General features: G+C 44.8%; 1 protein-coding gene across 6 annotated transcripts in view; it reads right to left on the bottom strand.

Annotated features, from left to right (window-relative positions):
* The window catches only part of DAXX (death domain associated protein), a 343599-nt gene that overhangs the window by 102405 nt on the left and 221292 nt on the right, over positions 1-19902 (bottom strand). The window lies entirely within an intron of this gene.

Below are 19902 nucleotides of genomic sequence, written 5' to 3'. Positions count from 1 at the left end.
ATCGCCAACCCAGATGACAGACGATGAAGGGTGCCTGCTGCGTGCTTTACCCACTGCGTCCTCCAAACTTTGAATTATCGATATGTTATGTCCATTAAAGATGTTATGATACCAGTTGATTAACAACACGGGTTCTGGGAAAAGATGTTCTAATAACAGCAGTTGGTACCAGTTTGTGTCCACCAGTTTCGAAGTTTTCAACTTCTGTAGTTTTATAGACAACGCTGTCATTATACCACCCTTTGCCCTCCCAGATGTTGATGGAACAGCCAGAACAGTGAATGATTGAAAATCCTCAATGTCGCAGGTAGTCCTAGTCCAAGTCTCCTGTAAACACAGGATTCCCTGGGCTCCCACAAAGTCCAGCCATGCCTCATCTTCCAATCTGCCTATTAGACCGGCAACGTTCCAAGATATTAAGGATATTAAAGACGGCCCCTGTATCCCATAGTTGCTTCCCAAAGCATCTCTTGTACTAGAGGGGTCTTGTTCAGGCAGTAATGTGTGTTTCTCACAACCCAAAGAGATATTTCCCCCAAAAGTGACAACATTCTCTACGTGTGGGGGGCCAATACTCACAGTATCACAATCATCAGTCACCAACGCTGAGTCATCATTGCGAGGTATCCCTAAGTTTTCCCTCTTTCCCAAATCTAGAACGGTAGGCGCGTTGCCCTCAAACCCAGTTGGTGGTCAGTCTACCCCGTCCATACCCATTAATGGGTCAAAGCAATTTCTCAATGGGATATTATTATTATTTGAGATCCATCCTGGGTATTCTACGCCCTGAAACCTTGGTCTTCGTGGGTTAAACGGGACTTGTGTAAAGGGGCCCATACTTGGTGGTCCCATAAAGGGGCCATTTATCTCATGCCAAGGGGCACAATAATTTTGTGGGTTTTGAATCATGTTCAAGTTATGTGCCCAACCCAAGTAATTTTTACCGTTTGTTCTATACCCACGGTGGTTGGGGTTTGGGGCAGTATGATAAAGGTTGGGGTAGAAATATTCAAGTCCCACACACTGGATGTCCCCCATCCTACCAAACCTCGCTTTACTGCAGATAATATCCTTAACCCAGATGTCTCTCAAGTTGATCAGGATGCAATCTCCCTCCAGATCTTTTTTGCTTGGCCCAACCCAGGGGACCCTCCGCACACTTAGGATTTTTGTAGCAGTGTCTTCGGATAGGGGCCTGTTATTATTTAGCCAAAATTTTGTTTTATTTAAAAGGTCCTCCATTTTCTCATATTTGTTCTCTGCAATTAATGGAACACCTGTCAAAATTGCCATATACGGGGCAGCCTCAGGGGGTATGTTTACATAGATCTGTTTACCAGGCAGGGGGGTTTTACTAGGGACTAGAGGTTTGCTAACTGGAGTTTCTTTCCCTTCAGTATTTGGCAGGGTTGGGGCAGCTGTGTTTACTGGTGTAGCCACCACCATAGAGTTGTTTAACTTAGAGCCTGCAGTAGTCGCCAGCTTAGTTTTGGATAAAGTAGCTGGTGCTATACAAGGGGTAATACCGTTAAGATCTGCAGACACTGCAGTTTTAGGTTGCTGAGGTTGTGTCTGGTTATTCTTCGCACACTTTTTTGCTAAGCTAGTATTATTACCACCAGTAGCAACGGGTTGTTTGCTATTACCTACAAGACTCTCCAGTAAAGCGGTGTTTTTAGATGTTAGAAACTCTAGTTGGTCTAGTTTTAGATTAATGATTTGGGTTTTTTCCATCAGGGGATTCAGCAGGCTTTTTATCAGCTGCTCCAGACTGGCCATAAGGTCCTTATCTTGTCTGTGGGTTGGTTTTTTATCTAAGTTAAAAATACTTTTTTCCATGTCCAAGAGCTGGGATCCTATCTGCGAAAGTCTCTCTTCAAAGGGATTTAGGAGCTTTTTGAGGGTTTCCCATACCACAGTCAAGAATTCTACGTCTTTCCCTTTTATGACGCAGAATGGCACCCCACTAGTTTCATTCTCTATTACGAGATTATTATTTCCATGAGTTACCACCAGCGAATCTGTGTCAATTTCTGGTGTTAGATCAGAAGGCTGTGTGTTGCTCATTGGGGGTGGACCTGACGACACATGCTGGCTGCAACATTTTCCGCTTAGCGTTTTAAAAGCGGAAACTTTGAATAGCGCTGTGTGGGGGGTAGAATTATTGTAATTGCATCCTGTCAATCTGTACTTTAAATTTGAGCCTGTCATCTGATTTACTAAACCGCACTGAGCTGTGTTAATGTGATCACAGTCTCAGAGTAGCGGCAACGAAAAAACTTCATTTCATTATATTTTAATCTGTGCACTGCGACGCTTGATGATTTTAAAAGACACTTTCATTGTGTGAAACTTTTTAACCTTGTTCCTCTGCATTCCCCGTTCCACTGCAAGCACTCTGCTTGTCAGCTGTGGCGGGTGCAGGGCGGTACTCACTTCCGGATTCCACCTCAGCGAGGCTCTCATTGGGCGAGTATGTAGAGGCGGTGCTGAGCACTAGCCCGTACTCTACTTAAGCCCAATACTTTAGTCTACTAATCCTGACGACACATGCTGGCTGCAACATTTTCCGCTTAGCGTTTTAAAAGCGGAAACTTTGAATAGCGCTGTGTGGGGGGTAGAATTATTGTAATTGCATCCTGTCAATCTGTACTTTAAATTTGAGCCTGTCATCTGATTTACTAAACCGCACTGAGCTGTGTTAATGTGATCACAGTCTCAGAGTAGCGGCAACGAAAAAACTTCATTTCATTATATTTTAATCTGTGCACTGCGACGCTTGATGATTTTAAAAGTCACTTTCATTGTGTGAAACTTTTTAACCTTGTTCCTCTGCATTCCCCGTTCCACTGCAAGCACTCTGCTTGTCAGCTGTGGCGGGTGCAGGGCGGTACTCACTTCCAGATTCCACCTCAGCTAGGCTCTCATTGGGCGAGTATGTAGAGGCGGTGCTGAACACTAGCCCGTACTCTACTTAAACCAAATGGCAGCTATGACGCGCAGCGAATACGCGCTGCGATCGCGCCGCGAACACGCCGAAGACATGCCTAAGACCTGCCCGTCTGGGCCCGTCCGGGCCAGACCGGGGCCAGGGCCAGGAACCTATGCCTCTCCATCCCTTCGATGTTCTGGTATGACCTCCCAGTTCCTTATGTCTCTGCGACCACAGACAAACACAAATTGTAGTATACTGGCGCCATCGCTATATGAAGGTGGCTGTTGCCCAAATTGTCACTTTTTTCTCATGAATCATCAACCGCATCCCGACCCTGATAGTATGAATACTCGCTATGGAAGGCAAAGAAAGCAGGCAGATACTGCTTTCACCTTCCATAGTATAAACTGCAGATCGCTCCCCCAGCATAAATTAGATATTCTGAATCTTCTGCTAGATAACAAACCCAGCGCCATGTTTCTGACAGAAACCTGGCTAAAAGAGAGTTCAGGGCCAGATATTGCTTTTGCCCTCCCTCCTGACTATGCCATCGTCAGAAGAGACAGAGAGGGAAAAATCGGGGGTGGCATAGCGGTTATTTTTCAGAGACAGTTTACCTGCAATCTGGAGCCCATTAGTATACCTGACAGTGAAGCTGCCTTTTTCAAGATCACACTGAATCCTAACTTCACATTCTCCGGTGTCTTGATATATAGGCCCCCCTCCGGCCACCTAAAAAACTGGGCTGCCAATTTGGCCAGTTTTATAACCCCCCTTTTCTTAACTTCGAAAAATCTCACCCTGCTTGGTGATTTTAATATGCATTTCGACGACCCTAACAACGTCACCTGCTCCAACTTATTGGAGGACCTCGCAGTATTACAACTTAGACTATTAAACTCTGGCCCCACTCACAAGGCGGGACACTTACTTGATCCCATTATTACAAACATCCCTGAACTTAGTTGGACGTCCACGTCCCCTGTCTGTTGGTCTGATCACCACCTCCTACTCTTCGGCCTAAAATTACCTACATCTACTCTAAATAATGCTGTATGGCCGGTCTCGTCCATGAGAAACTGGAAACAGCTTGACACCAGTAAACTCAGTGAATCTCTAATAAACAGCCCACCAGCTCAGGCCTCAGACATGGAAGGTATTGCCAACGCGATGCACACTTGGCTGGAAAAAGCTGTTGACAGCTGTCTCCCTCTCTCTCAAACTAAAAGAAACATACACCGACCCCCAGCCCCATGGTTTACTGAATGCCTGAAATCGGAAAAATCACACTGCAAATACCTTGAGAGGCAATGGAGAAAAGACTATTCCATTGAAAAAAAGAGGGTTTATCAAAACGCCAGAAACAAGTACCACTCCGCTTGTACCAAAGCACGCGCCCTTTTTGTTGCAAATAACATCAATTTTGCTTCTAACAAAGCAAAAACTCTTTTCAACACAGTTAAGGAACTTGCAGGTGTTAACACGGTTGCAAACGCCCCCCCTCTGAGAACCACACAATGTCAAAATCTAGCATCTTTCTTCACTGATAAAATTGAGAACATCATCCATGCTATAAACTCTCAACCTCTAACTAATAATCTTCCAGTCGCTTCACTACTAAACCTTCCTGCTTTTAAGCTCCTTACCCACTGGCCTGAAATTACCCTGGACTCACTTAAATCTTCTCTGAAATCCATCAAATCGGGCTCTCCTCGAGACCCCCTCCCCGTCAGTGTTCTAAAAACCCTCGACGACCCAGTTCTGACGTTTGTCGCTAACACCCTCAACGCCTCTCTCGTCTCTTCCACAGTACCTTCCTTGTGGAAGCATGCGATGGTTAGTCCCCTGCTGAAGAAGCCCTCTGCCAACCCTGACGTTCTGGCTAATTATCGGCCTATATCACTTCTACCTGCTTGCTCTAAACTTCTGGAGAGACATATTCATTCTGCTCTCACTCTCTTCACTGAGAAGAATGCTCTCCTTCATCCATCTCAATCAGGTTTTCGTGCCGGTTTCTCTACTGAAACCGCCTTGCTGGGCGTCACGGAAGCAATTAGGAAGCACCTGGATGAGGGTCAAACTGTCGCACTCATACTGTTAGATTTGAGTGCGGCGTTTGATACCATCTCGCACTCCAAACTACTGACCACATTAGATAACAACGGCATTAGAGGTGCAGCTCTTGACTGGATCAGATCTTTTTTGTTGCACAGAACCTTTCAAATTACCTCGTCCATTGCTTGCTCGGACACCTTCAGTGCCCCACACGGTGTCCCACAGGGCTCCATCCTAAGCCCCCTGTTTTTTAATATTTACCTTCGACCTTTGGCCGATCTAGCAGAAAGTTCGGGTCTCACCCTAATGACCTATGCTGATGATTCCCAAATCATCTTTTCCCTGACAAAGCCAAAATCCTCTGATCCCTCTCTTCTTAGGCAGGGACTCTTGAACATCTTCAGTTGGATGTCCATCAACCAACTGAAATTGAATGGCGATAAAACGGAGGTCATACTCCTAGGTAAAGATAAACATCTGTGGAATCCTTCCCATTGGCCATCTGAACTTGGGACCATTCCTACTCCTGTTGACCATGCAAGAAATCTGGGCGTCTGCCTCGATGACACTTTATCTATGAGGCAACAGGCTAATAAAGTAGTCGGTCTTTGTTTCATCATAATGAAATGGCTGAGAAAGATCCTCTGGATGCTGCCCCTTGCAACTCAAAAGACCGTAGTCAATGCATTGATAACATCACGTCTTGACTACGGGAATATCCTGTACTTAGGATCAAATCAGGCTGTGATCAAAAGGTTGCAGCTCGCCCAGAACTCAGCAGCAAGACTACTCTGTAACATCCCCAATTTCTCCAGTGTATCGAAACATCTGAAGGACTTACACTGGCTCAGGATCGATCAACGCATCAAATTTAAAGCCCTCACCTACATGTTCAGAATTAAAAATTCAACAGCCCCCAAATACCTGCAATCATTGGTTACTCCTTATATTCCTGGACGGATGCTGCGCTCACATTCAGGAGCATTCTTTGTGATCCCCAGATACAAATTGTCAAGAATTGGTGGTAGATCTTTCTCTGTCCTGGGACCCACTCTTTGGAACTCCCTCCCAGTTAACATCAGGACCGAGGCCAATTATGCTAGTTTCAGAAAGAGCATTAAGACCTGGCTCTTTAACAAATAACTCTCTGTAACCCTTAAGCGAAATTTTGTGGTCAGCAAACCTGTTGTCGGCGCCGGGAAACCCTTTTTGGGTAGCTGTGCGCCATACAAATGGAAAAAATAAATAAATAAATAAATCAGGGGGTAGCGGAGATGGTGCCTTGGTGGATAACTGTGCCTTCGCAATCTTAGCCTTTTTCCTTGCGTATGCTGTTAAGTTGTTACGCTTCCTTTTGTTATGTGACCCTCGTTGTTTAATACAAGAAGTTCCCTCGCCCGGTTCTATGGGTTTGGATCTTGGCGCCATTTCCAGGGGACCGCCCTCACCCTCCTTCTCTTCCCCATCTATCCCGACCATAGAAGATTTTAGGGAATTAGAAGATGCTAATGGTGAGCTCCCCTTTGGTATGGATGTAGTGGGTACTAATGGCTGGTGAATATCTGCCTTAGTTTCAATCAAGGTAAGAGGTGGGCCAATTAAACGATCAGGGGTTTTAGTGAAGGCTATGGGCCCTAGTGAAGATTTTTTGGCCGCTGCTAACTACTGTGACAATCTCCTTGCGGCATCTAGTTCAATAGAAACTCGGTGCTGCATTTTGGCAATCTCTGTGTCAATGGCTGTGTGGGTCCTGGTAATAAAGTCATCTAGGGTACCATTTTTCAGTTTGGACTTGGCTGCCCTCTCTTTGTACTCATGGGATGACATATTGGCTAGTCAGAAACCCCCCCCCCCCCCAACAAAAAAAAAACGAACTGGCGGTATAGTTGGTACCGAAGGTTAGGGCCAAAGAGAGTGGCCCAGTCCAGTCTCTCCCAGCCTCTAACGGCCTCAAACGGCCCGCTCTTTGCCCGGTCTTCGCCCCGAGCTGCGTCCCGCGCTGCGAAATAGGGGCCTGATGGGCGGGCCAGCAGGGAGAGAGGACCGGAAGCTGGGTGTCGGTCTCGCAGGGACTCCTGGATGCCTCTCACCCGGTGCCGCCTTGCTCGTCACTCCGTTGGAGATGCTGCCCTTGAACCCCCAAGACGATGCAGCACCCGTGGAGCGGGTGCGGCGAGGTGTGGGCGGGATTGGTGAAAGAAACGCCGCTGCACTTCTGTGCTTGCTGGGGAAGCCTCCGTGAAAACAGTCAGGTAGCCCACAAAAGAAAGGTGAAGAGCGCTTTTAAAATCCTCCGTTGGGCGGGGGGCGGGCCAGCAGGGAGAGCGGACCGGAAGCTGGGTGTCGGTCTCGCAGGGACTCCTGGATGTTGGAGTCCCCGCACGCTCGCAGCCCCGCTGACGCCTCTCACCTGGTGCCGCCTTGCTCGTCACTCCGTTGGAGATGCTGCCCTTGAACCCTCAAGACGATGCGGCACCCGCGGAGCGGGTGCGGCGAGGTGTGGGCGGGATTGGTGAAAGAAACGCCGCTGCACTTCTGTGCTTCCTGGGAAAGCCTCCGTGCTGGGAAAGTCCCTGACATGAGTCCCTTGCTCACTACACCATCAGGATTCAAGCAAGCCGGGCCGAAGACGGCTGTAATGCCAGAAACCGGTCCCCGGAAGCTTGTTTCCTTTCCAGTAAAAGAATTGGCTTGGTAGTTTGGTCTGCCCTGTTCCCATGATTCACTGGGCCAGGGACAGACTAATTTGCATGTACCCAGGTTCTGAGCTGGGATGGTGCAGTGAGCTAAAAAACGGTGATGGATCAAGCCCTGATCTGTTGACTGGGTAGGAGTATTCTGCTTTATTCAGAAACTCTGTCCATCACCACCCCCTTTTTCTGAATCTTAATGGTAAGTAAGGCATCATGTCATCTATGTGCTTACCGAAGAGCGAGTCCCCATCGTAAGCCATATCAAGGATTTTCGTTTGCACTTCCGGTCTGAAGGAGGTTGCTCTGAGCCAACCCTGGCGTCTGAGGACCGCAGCACCCGCTAACTGTCTAAAGTTAGTATTTGCAATGTCCAGGGCGCAGTCTATTATCTCTGATGCAACCCTCTCTCCTTCAAGCACTATCTTACGTGCCTCCTGTTGACGGTCTTCTGGTATCAAATCTATGAACTCCGACGAATCTGACCACATCTGTTGGTCATAGCGGGCAAGAATTGCAAGAGAATTTGCTGCCTTGATGGAAGATGCAGCATTGGTGGAGAACTTTTTCCGTATTAAATGCAATCTTCTACCCTCTTTATCTGGTGGCGTAGAGATTGGAGTGGATGGATTCTTGGACCTCTGTTGTACAGCTTGCGAGATTACAGAGTCCGGACGTGGGTGGCCCACCAGACAAGATGGAGTTTCTGGCGGTGCTCTATACTTCTTTTCAATACGAGGAAGGACTGCAGGAATAGAAGCCGGTGTCTTCATAATCTTAAGACCTTCCTTCCAAATGAAATCTATGATAGGTATAGCCCTGGTGATTTTCCTAAACCCCTCTTTAAAATCGTGCAAAAAACAATCCGACTGCTCAATAGTAATTTGATAATAATGCGATTGATTCCTTTGAGATAAGCAAGCCTTAATGCAAGGGTAGGTTCTACATTAAACAACGCTGATGATTATTTGTTAAGTTGTCGCTCTTGTGGCGATAATAGTAAGTAACTGACGCCCCTGTCATCATTTCTATCACGGTTTTTAGATACGGACTAATATTGGCATAATTACGGTACGACAACGACAAGGGACACGTTTTTTCAGGCCACCTTTTGATTCCTCACCAGGTAATTTTATGAAAGTCATGGTCCTATCCTCAGTATAACCTCTTCCTCCTTGCGTAGTTTAATTTTCTTTAAATCAAATGTAGATACCTCGAACGTAACAGGCCTTCCTGTTAATTATTATCTTGGGACTCCTCCTGAGACCGGTTTTAATATACTTCTATTTTTGTTTAGGATACAGCCCCACCCTCCCTTCCTCCCTCCACGTCCTGATGAAGACCCGCGTAGTAAGGATTTAATGTCCTACAATCCCAGGGTCGAAACGTAGACTTCTTTCTACAATCTAGAACTCCTAAGAAAAGCCAGATGTATACAGCTTAATAGGAGCTTCTTTTTGAAATGTTGTTTTGATGTCTGCACATTGTTTTTTGACCCCACGCTTGGGGATCTATTAATTTATATGATGGTAATGTTGATTCATGCTCATGAAAAACTTTGATTAGTGATGTTGAACTATCATTAAATGTGTACCCCTTTCCTAGTACCTTCCTCCTTTTTCCCCGTGGGCATATTGAATTTTTGTATATTGTGTGTACATTTTCCATTAAGTTTCTTTGATCATTGATTGACTTTGGTGCGGTGAAAATAAAAACACCTTGCACTTTGAAGGATTTATTCTTTTTGAATTAATTCAATTTGAACTTTGTGAGTTCAAATCTTGCAGCAGCCCTTTGCATGATATTGTGAAAGCCGCCAATGTCCTCAGGTGGAGAGTCAGAGGGTTACAGCAAATTATGTATTCATCCCACGGATCTCCAGTTGCGTCGTCACGAGGCAGCTCGCCTTCCTCTCTTCCATCTTCATCCGAAAAGGAAGTATTCTGATCCTCTTGTGGTGTGGGGGTCTACAGTTTGTCTTGGCGACACTGGAACCTGCGGCGGTGGAGGCATAGGTACATCCGCCGGTACAGAAGGTACAGTTGGAGTGGACGGTGTAGGCGGAAACCTCTGGCGATAGTCCGCCAACATGGCCTGTAAGTCCTGAATTAAAGAAGGAGGGAGATGACTTGTCTCTTCCGAACGTGGAGCTCTAAATGGTTGTCTATAAAAAGGTGTAGACAAATCCTCTTGTTAGAAATGCTCCTGAATATCCTTTTCTTTGTCCTCTTCCTGACATTTTATCCGCAATTCTGATGGATGGCGAGCAATCCCAAAGGGACCTTCTTCATCTCCATCCTCCTCATCAGCTTCCTCCTCTTCAACATAGGTTTCCAAAATTTACGATGGCAGTAGTGGAGAAATATTAGCATATTCCTGCCTATGATAGGTTTTCAACTGAAAATGAGTGTATGCCACAGGTGAAGCATGAGACACTTGAGGTAAAGCACTCTTGCAGGTGGAGTTTTGGAAATGACGGGACTTTTTGTTGATTTAGGCGTCTTAATCAGATGTGTTGAAGGCGGCTGGATCGTTCATGGAATTGCCGTTGACGGGCTCGTCGTCGACTGAATCGTCGTCGACGGTGTTACTGTTGATGGACTTTTCATCGACGAGACCGCCGTCGACTGAGCTGTCGTCGACAGGGCTGCTGTCGACGCGACCGTCGTCGACGGACTCTTCTTTGATGATTGAGTCGTCGTGGAGATCTTCGACGTCGACGGGCCCTTCGCCGACGATGACTTAGACGGGGCTTTCGTCGACAATGACTTCGTTGACGATGGAACTGTCGATGGTATGCTCGTCGACGATGATTTGGGTAAAATTGAAGAACTGTCCTTAGCCCCAGAAGATTTCTTTGAAGAAACCTTGGCTGACACAATAGGTGATGTTATAGCAGAAGTAGACACCGTAGCAGGAGAGCTTGAGGTGGTAGAAGTCACAGAGACTGAGTGAGAAGACACCAGTGAAACCGTTTTTGCCTGAGCTTTACTCACTGTTTTAGACGCTGACGATCCTGAAGGCGGAGAAGATGGAGAGTCAAGAGGAGGAGAAGATGACCTCCTTTTGGGTTCTGAAGCTCCATGAGAGGATTTGTTATGTTTTTTCCTCTCGGGAGAAGAGCCATCCCCGGATCTGGCTCTTTTGCTGGAAATTGAAGCTCTGTCGTATCATCATCTGTAGAAGATGATTTGAGCCATAAAAGAACCCTCGCTTCCCTGTCCCTGATGGTTTTGGCAGGGAAGGTGCGACAAATCCTACAATCCTTCACAATGTGATTGTTATGCAGGATGTAGATGCAGTCTTTATGCTGATTATCTACATGGACCCTCTTTTTATCACAGGTCCTGCAGGCCTTGAAAAGGGCTTTCTTCTCAGACATCCTGAAGTGAAAAGTAGAAAAACTGAGTAGGCACTCAGGGGAGACTCCCTTCCACACGACGTGCGGTGAAAATCTGAGGAGAACTGCCTCTGCTGGTTCTAGAGGATGCAGACAGCGGATTGGTTGGAACTACTTTCAGTTCTTTTCATAGAATGAGGTAGATAGGCTGCTAAGTTTTGGGCCTTTTGGGGGCTATAGTCTTGTCAGCCTACTACAAATTTTTTCTAAGGCACTGCTTTTGTATGTATTATTACCGTGGAACTCCCGCCTCGGCGACAGGGAATGATTGAGGCATGTGAATCTATGAAAGAAAACCCAATACTGGATAATCTTGGGATCAACTCCGAAATAAAGGTGTAGACTGGCTCATAAAACATAGGGGCCTCCAGGAGTTACAGATTGGAGAAATTATTATGGCCCGGTGGGTTGGGACTCACATTAAGGACATTCAGGGTGACTGCATAGTTATTAATTTCACCCAAATATGGTGAGGTCTCAGTTATCATGTGGAACAAACATTGCCAGAACAACTAAGATCTGGCCGTTGCACCTAGGTCATTTCTTTAAGCCCTCCACTAAGCATAAAATTGAAGCCCTATTCATTACTAAAACACATAATAGGTTTTCTCCCCTATCGGACCTGGACCAACAAGATTGACTGGTTTCACCGTTATTATTATATAACACTGTGATTAACCACTGTCCTTCAAATCTGTCTACCTCCATATTACCTCTTATTGAGCCTGTGGATTGCCACATTGTAACGTCCTCATCTTTGAACGTCCATGAGAACATTTTGTCATGGAATATAGCGGGCCTAAGGTCAAATAGAGGCCTTTTAAATTGGGAAATGTTTCTAGGAGATCATATCATTGCCTTTCAGGAAACGTGGGAGGTAAATGACTTTCTATTTAGATGGTTTTAAATCTTTTTGTAAATATGCTATTCCCTCCAATATGGGTAGAGCACGAGGGGGTTTACTTTTAATGTTTTCATTAAAACTCTCCTGTAAATTGCGAATGATTGAATGCAAATCTCACCACTTGCTAGCGGTAGTACTCATTTAAAAAACGTCCTATTTTGCTAATAGCAAATTTGTATAATTCCTTCTCCAGAGATTACGAGCTGGAACAATTGCTAATCCTAGAGGAGTTTCTGGAAAATTATGAGGAGGGTAAATCTTCATACTATGATTTAATAATTTTAGGGGATTTTAATATTCATTCATGAACTTTAAACTGTATTATCTAACAGGACCAAGGGGAGTTTACCCCTACGCTAAATCATTTTGAACATACACCAGCAGGTACTTTTTTGGAAAATACCCTCTCAACGAGACCCGAACCCGGCTGTAATAACATTAAATGCAAACCGGCTGGGCTATTTAGCAAACACTTTGCCTGCAAGAACTGCCCCTTTTATATTCCATGTTCTCCTGCCAGACCTCGAGGGTGTATTAAAGAGGAACAACACGTAACCCCCCCCTCCCCCCTCCCCCCCCCCCCACAGGCGATAAAAGCATGTCTCATTAATTGCCAGTCCCTTCCACGGCACTGGGGATATATGGCTGTCCCTAAACTCGAATTCCTGGGACCTGATGTTTCTCACTGAGACCTGGATAAAAAACACCTCTAACCCAGATATTGCCCTAGCAATTCCTCCTGACTACGAACTGGTCGGGATTAGCCGTCCAGGAACGAAAATAGGAGGAGGGTTAGCCATAATATCAGGATTACAATGGAAAATAGCCTCCAGGAAAATTGCGAATACTGGTCCCATTGAAGCTATGTATTTCAGTGTCTCTGACTCCACGCACTTGATTGTTCCAGGTGCATTGATTTACAACCCTCCAGGTACCCAGCCCTCCTACCTTATGGAGTTACTATCTAACCTTGCGGATCTATCTTTGAAACACCCCCACTTTACCATCTTGGGCGATTTTAATCTTCATATAGATGACCCCTCCTGCGCGAAAGCAAGGTCCCTGATTAAAACACTAGCAGGCATTAACCTGGAACAAAGATTTCAGGGCCCTACGCACAAGGACCTTGGACCTTCTATTCACCAATTTGTCAGCTCTTACCACTTACCCTTCTCTATCCATCACCTGGTCTGATAATTTTTTAGTCCCATTTAATCTGATTCCCGCCCCCCCCTCCCATGGTTCCAAATAAAACGGAAATCTGGGGGAGAAAGTGGACCAAAGTCACTTGTGACTCGCTCGAACCCGTACTGGCCAACCGGAATTGACAGTCTTCGGACGATCTTAATGACGATGTTGAGAAATGTAATATATACCTTTCTGCAGCCGTAGATGCCATTGCCCCCCTCCAATCTCACACTTCGGCACGCGCCAAACCCTCCACCCCCTGGTTTTCCTCAACCTTGCGCGAAGAGAGAAGTAAATGTAAGAGACTTGAGCGGTGCTGGCGTCTTAACTATGATCATGCCGCGAAAGTCAATTACAGAAATGAGTTACATTTTTTTTACAAACCCTGCCAACTGGCCATGAAAGAATATTTCCCCGCCAAAATTATGACCACGGACAATTCGGCCAAAACACTTTGCCAAATTGTGAAAGATTTCTCTAACCCAGCGGCTCTGGCGTGCACTACTGAACCCAGTCAAGAGCTCTGTGATGGCCTGTCTGATTTCTTCCACAGTAAAATCTCTGATATTTTCTCCTTCTTCAACCCCCCGGAGGAGTTTGGGGAGGGGACTACTCAACGGAGCCCGCTCTCTAGTGAATCAATGCTCTGTACCATCAAGCCTATCCCCCTAGACACGGCCCTTCTGAAAATGCAGAAATGTAAATCAGACTCCCCTCTTGATCCGGTTCCTGCTAAGATGTTCACTTCCCTGGCCCCGGTCATTATTCAACCACTTCTCTCCATATGGAACTCCTCCCTTCTCTCCAGTCACTTCCCTTCTGTGTGGAAACAGGCCACAGTAATCCCCATCCTAAAAAAACCTGAGGCTGACCCTTCAGTATTTAGTAACTATCGACCCGTATCGTTTCTCCCCAAACCAGCTAAAGTACTAGAAAAAGTCGTACAAGAACAACTGACAGAATTCCTGGAGACAAAAAATCTCCTTCACGACTCACAGTCCGGCTTCAGAGCCGGCTATAGTACGGAGACAGCCCTTTTGGAAGTCACAGAGACGATCAGGGGGTGCGTGAAAAGAGGCGAAGTAGCTATGCTGGTGCTCCTTGATCTGTACGCGGCTTTCGATACAGTCTCCCACTCCATACTACTAGACCGGCTTCATGAGGTAGGGATACGAGATACCCCTCTGGCCTGGATTAAATCCTTCCTGACGATAGAACTCAACAGGTGTGGTGCCGACCCTACTTTTCCAAAGACAAAAAGCCCTTAGCTGTGGAGTCCCCCAGGGATCGGCGCTTAGCCCACTTTTCTTCAACGTCTGTCTCCCTTAGCAGATGTCAGAGGCTCACATAGTCCGAGTGGTTTCTTATGCTGATGATACTCCGCTTATTTTTACCTTCCGAGACCCCTCTGACAATACACTCGGGACCTTTAAAACCTGCCTCTCTGACATCGTTGCTTGGATGACACTCAACACCTTGAAATTAAACACTGATAAAATGGAGGTTCTATTTTTTAACCAAAAATCCCCTTTACCGTCGATGATGTGGTGGCCTCACGAACTGAATCCCCCCCCATCTCCGGTGAAAGTGGCGCGTAACCTTGGCGTCCAAACTGATAATGAGTTGGCATATAAAATTCAAATTCACAAAGTGACCTCTGCCTGTTTTGGCAAGTTGCGTATGATAAGAAAAATCGCGCCATACCTGCCCAGGGACTCTCTAAAAACGATTGTAATTGCCCTCATTACCTGCCATCTATACTATTCTAACATCCTCTATGTGGGCGCCCCAGCCTATCTTCTACATCGGTTGCAAATTGTGCAGAACGCGTCAGCCTGGCTGATTTGTAATGTGCCCTACCGCCACTCTATTTCCCCCCATTTAAAGATCCTGCATTGGCTTCAGATATCCGCCCGCATTCAGTTTAAGGCCCTGGTCCTTATGTTCAGGACCTTGAACAGGAAGGGTCCTGGATATTTAAGAAGTAGGCTGATGTTAGTATACTCATCATGAGCACTCAGGTCCAACCACCTCCGCCTCCAACAACCTCCACGCTTCCTCCGCTCCAGAAAAGGAGGCAGAGCTTTTGCGGTGGTGTCATCTAAGCTTTGGAACTCCCTCCCGCAGAGTATTCAACTGATTGAGCTGGAATCTCTGTTCAGATGTAAACTCAAGACATGGCTGTTCTCCAGCTACTAACTCCTTGGTTTTGCCGTTGTCGTCCACAGCGCCGGGACACCCCCGCTGGGGGTAGCCATGCGCTTTACAAAACGTATAAATAATAAATAACCCATAATTTACTAGGTCCTCTGCAAAAAAACAGCTTGGCGCCAGTACCAACTTATACAGGGAACGGAAGGTCTAGTACCATTGACTATATCACTAGCCTCAAATATTGTGGTATTAACAGTTTCTTGGTCATGTTACAGTGACCATAATTCCCTTACAATTTCACTCTCTGCAATCGAATTCGAGAGGATAATTACCCATATTATAAATAAAGATCTAACCAAAGATCAAAATCGCTGGTTAAAATGGGAAAGGATTATCCAAGATAGCTTCCTTGAAAATCTGTACACTTCCTTTGCCTCAGAAATTTAACTCTGCCTAGATTCATCCATGGATGATTATACCATTCTAGAAGCCTTCTAAATATTAACAAAACACATTTCTACAGACCTTACTGTTGTGAGCAAGTTCAGTTGTTCGAAGGCCGAAAGATGGTTTGATAGCTCTTGTTCTAAACTCACAGGGAGCTTTTACAGGCCATCAAACGTATCCCTAGAGATACAATAGAAATTAGAGCTAAAAGGACAGCTTACAAATTGGCTATTCAAAACAGAAAAAAATCAGTTAAAAGAGCAGGTGTGGGAAGCCCTGAGCGAAGCATGCGTATTGAAAGATAGTGCAAATTTCTGGTCAGTAGTCAATAGCTCTTTCCTCTCCGATTCCAAAAATTTAAATAAAGAGTGTTTAATTCCAGCTGACCAATGGGGTTCGCACTTTAGCCGTATTTTTAATAATGTCAGTATAGAAGAAATGACAGAGCCCGTGGAGGTGAGCATATTAGTCCAGGGCTTATTTTTAGCATAGAGGGAGTTTATAATTAAATTTTATCCACAGCGGGGGGAAAGGCCCCAGGCCCCGATGGGGTACCAGCAGACCTGTTTAAGGCTGACACTAGTGTTTGGTCGAGAATTGTAGCACATGTTTTTAATGCGGAGTGTTCACAAAGTCTCCAGTCAACCTGGGGAAAGGCATTGTCCCTATTTTTAAAAAAGGTGCACAAGATGACCCTATAAGTTATAGGCCGATCTCTCTTTTAGACTCTGCTATTAAAATTATGGGAAAAGTCATTTTAGAGTGCTTGACTACTTGGTTAGACACTTTATACGTTATTTCTGATCTACAATATGGTTTTAGGGCGGGCAAAAGGACTCTAGACCAATGCCGTAACTTACATTTAGTCATATGAAAGTATACGATTGCCAAAAAGGGAGTACTACACTTGGCTTTCATGGATTAGACACAAGCGTTTGATGCGTAAATAGGTCCAAACTATGGCTAATTCTAAGAGATATGGGCCTTGAACCCCAGTTAGTGGCTTTTTTATTCAAGATTCATGAAAAAACACAGCCGCAGCGCAGTTAGATACAATAAAAATGGTGACTTGATAAGCCCTTGGGATGTAAAGAGGGTGGTACGTCAGGGATATATATTAGCCCCCTCCTTTTTACTCTGTACATAAACGAGATGGGGGATTTTTTAACAACAAGCTGTATGGACATCCCTAGGGTTGATGACAAGAAAATACCCCCATTGTTATATGCAGATGATACGGTTTTACTTGCAAGAACAGCTGTTGGGCTCCAAAGATGACTAGATGGTTTTATAGTTTTTATGGACTCTTTAGATCTATCAATACATTTCAAGTAGTCACATATGTCTATTGGCTCCCGAAAACCCCAGAAGTTCAAATTTCATTGCAAGGGGGTTGAATTATCAAAAGTCCCAACCTTTCCATATTTGGGGGTACTCTTTGATGGTCGTGGGGAGCACAAATTATACAAAAAAAAAAAAAAGAATACCTTGACCAGACCAAAGGGGACTACCCTAAATTTTGCAAAGAAACTAGGAACCAAACCTTTACCTGCCCTGTTGAAAAGAAAAGTATATACCCATGGCGTCATATGGTTGTGATATTTGGGGCTATAAGGAAGGTAAAGAGGTTCAAAGAGCCGAAGATACGTTTTTACGTAAACTATTGGCGGTACCTTCCACCACCCCAGAGTTTATTTTACATGAAGAGGTTGGGGTGGGGTACATCGAGGATGAGATAGCGATAGCCCCTTTGCTACGTTGGCTCGGAGTTTAGGCTAGCCCCAGCACAAAATTAAACCAATTGGTAATCATGGATTGTATAGCTTTGGATAGAGCCTTGGATATCCCATGGTTGAAGTATATAATGGACCTGATTAAATTGCTAGGTTGCCCTGATTTATATAACAGGCCAAAACCGATGAGCAAACCTAAGATTAGAGCCATTAAATTACAGTTTTTGGAGAAGCAACAGGGCCCTAGGGAGTAAAAGGAGCTAATAAAACCAACGGTTAGAAGATATATCACATTACCTTTGTACTATCAAGTTCAACCATACTTACTTATTGTAAATAATGTTTTTCAATGTTTTTTGTTAAGATTTTGGTTACATTTGATCGCTTGGATTTTAGCTGTTCCACAAGGTTTTCCTAAACAAGGTTTTGCTAAACAAGGTACTCGCAAACCTTGTCCTTGTGACGATTTTTCAGAACAAGATACCTTACATTTGATCTTTTTCTGTGATTTTTATGTTCAGCTGCGTAAAAGATTTATACTTCCCCTTCTCAAAGACTGTCATTTTTTTCCAAGTCAAGCCCGCTTTGCTATACCTCCAAATGCTATCTTCGCCTATGGTCTGTTTTGGGGTTGCAAGTTTTTTATCAGGAGTCATCAGATGTAGAAAAAAGCTGTCATTTTAACAAATACTATCAAATCATCCTTTTTTCTATGTAAACATGATTATTTGAATGTTTACTGTTAAACTGTAAATTTAGCACATTGCACTTTTTACTACAGCATTTTGCACGTCACTGGATACCCCTGCTCTATTTAGTCATTTTAAATTGCAGTGTCTACTATACAGTGAGTACTTAAACATTAATATTTGTCCAATTGTTTATGATAATGTGAACGTAGAATTCTGTACTTCATCAGTTAGTATTTGATATTTTATATGTTATCATCTGCTCCAGCCAGGAATTTTAACTTGTCTCCTTAATGTATATAGTAATATGAATTTGGCACTATGCACTTTATATGAAACCTTCTGCTCTATCCAATAATTTTAACTTTATTTTTTGGTATACAGCACCTTAAATTTTAATTGTCATTTGTAAAGTAATGTCTTTTTTTCCGATGAAACGTTTCCTCCTACATGTTCACTTTTATGGCATTCATTTGTCGAATAAAGTATCTTTTGATCTTGATTTACCTGCATGCCAAGGGACTTTGAGAGAAGCAAGCTTAACTCAGAATGGCCCTGCTGTGTTTCTTTTCCCTCTTCTGCAGATATAACAAGAACAGTTAGAGTCTCTAATGACCCCAGTTAGCACCTCTGTACCCAAGCCCCACAGCCAGAGTACACATCTTCTGTATGTGTCCCCTTGTCCTAGGAGTTCCCACAAGCTGAGCACCCCTTTGGGTCTGCCAGATTTGTCCCCAAGTCCCCTTTTGCAGACTCTGTCATTTTGACATGTCCCTTTAAATTTTGAGCACTGACCGCGCTCGAAGTTACCATCAAGACCAGCACCTCCGCATCGAGACACACCAGGGCAAGTAAACCCTAACTGCTGGTGGTACTTTGGACCTTGGCCCCCAAGTCCTAACGAGTACCCTCCACAACAGTTTGTAAATACCTGTATGCAGTACATATCGGATAACATTATCAAGTTTGAGGCTCATTGTATAAAAAAGATAAACTAAAGTACTTACCTGAGCCAGAAGATCTGGTATCTAAATATTAAACAATATCTTGAGTTATTTTTCTAAATTGTTCTTGGATTTCTTATTGTGTGTCTCATTTATTGATTCTGTGGTCAACAAATGCTCAACACTCCTCGTTGATAAGACTAAACTGTTCGACCACACTACCACAGTTAGAGCACTTAAGGATTTTTAAAGCGAGCCCTTTGAAACCAATAAGGATAACCTGGACTTTCTACACTACATAGAAAGCCAGCTTCTTTCACATGCCTGAAGACAAACAACTTCCTCGGTACCAGACGTCTTCTTTCTCTGACAGCATTCCCGGCCACCAGGAATGCAGCATGAGAGCAACATACTCATTGGAGGAAGCGGCCTCACTCTGCAGTCCACAGCACTCTTTTGCATTTGCACTAAAGCAGCAGTCTTAAGACAGTTGGGTTAGAGATGTTTAAAGTGTGCATGTGTGGCTGGCCGTCTCAAGACGGCCGGCCAAAAAGATATGCGCCCTTTAAATAGTAAATTTACAGCCCTCACTGCTGCTGTCACTCAGGAGCGGCCTGGCCCCGTCCTGACGCTCTGTTCGTGACAGGAAATGAAAGAATGGTAACAAATTACCTTTTTATTTTTAATCTCTAGGGCTTTGGGGGTAGTGTAGTGGGGCGATGCTGCTCCGCTCCAAAGGAGGTTCTGCCCTTGCCTGCTACTC

This window comes from Lissotriton vulgaris, chromosome 5 (genome assembly GCF_964263255.1).
Source record: "Lissotriton vulgaris chromosome 5, aLisVul1.2, whole genome shotgun sequence".
Lineage (NCBI taxonomy): Eukaryota > Metazoa > Chordata > Amphibia > Caudata > Salamandridae > Lissotriton > Lissotriton vulgaris.
The sequence above is the reverse complement of the archived record's forward strand: the minus strand, read 5'-3'. Positions and strand labels throughout refer to the sequence as shown.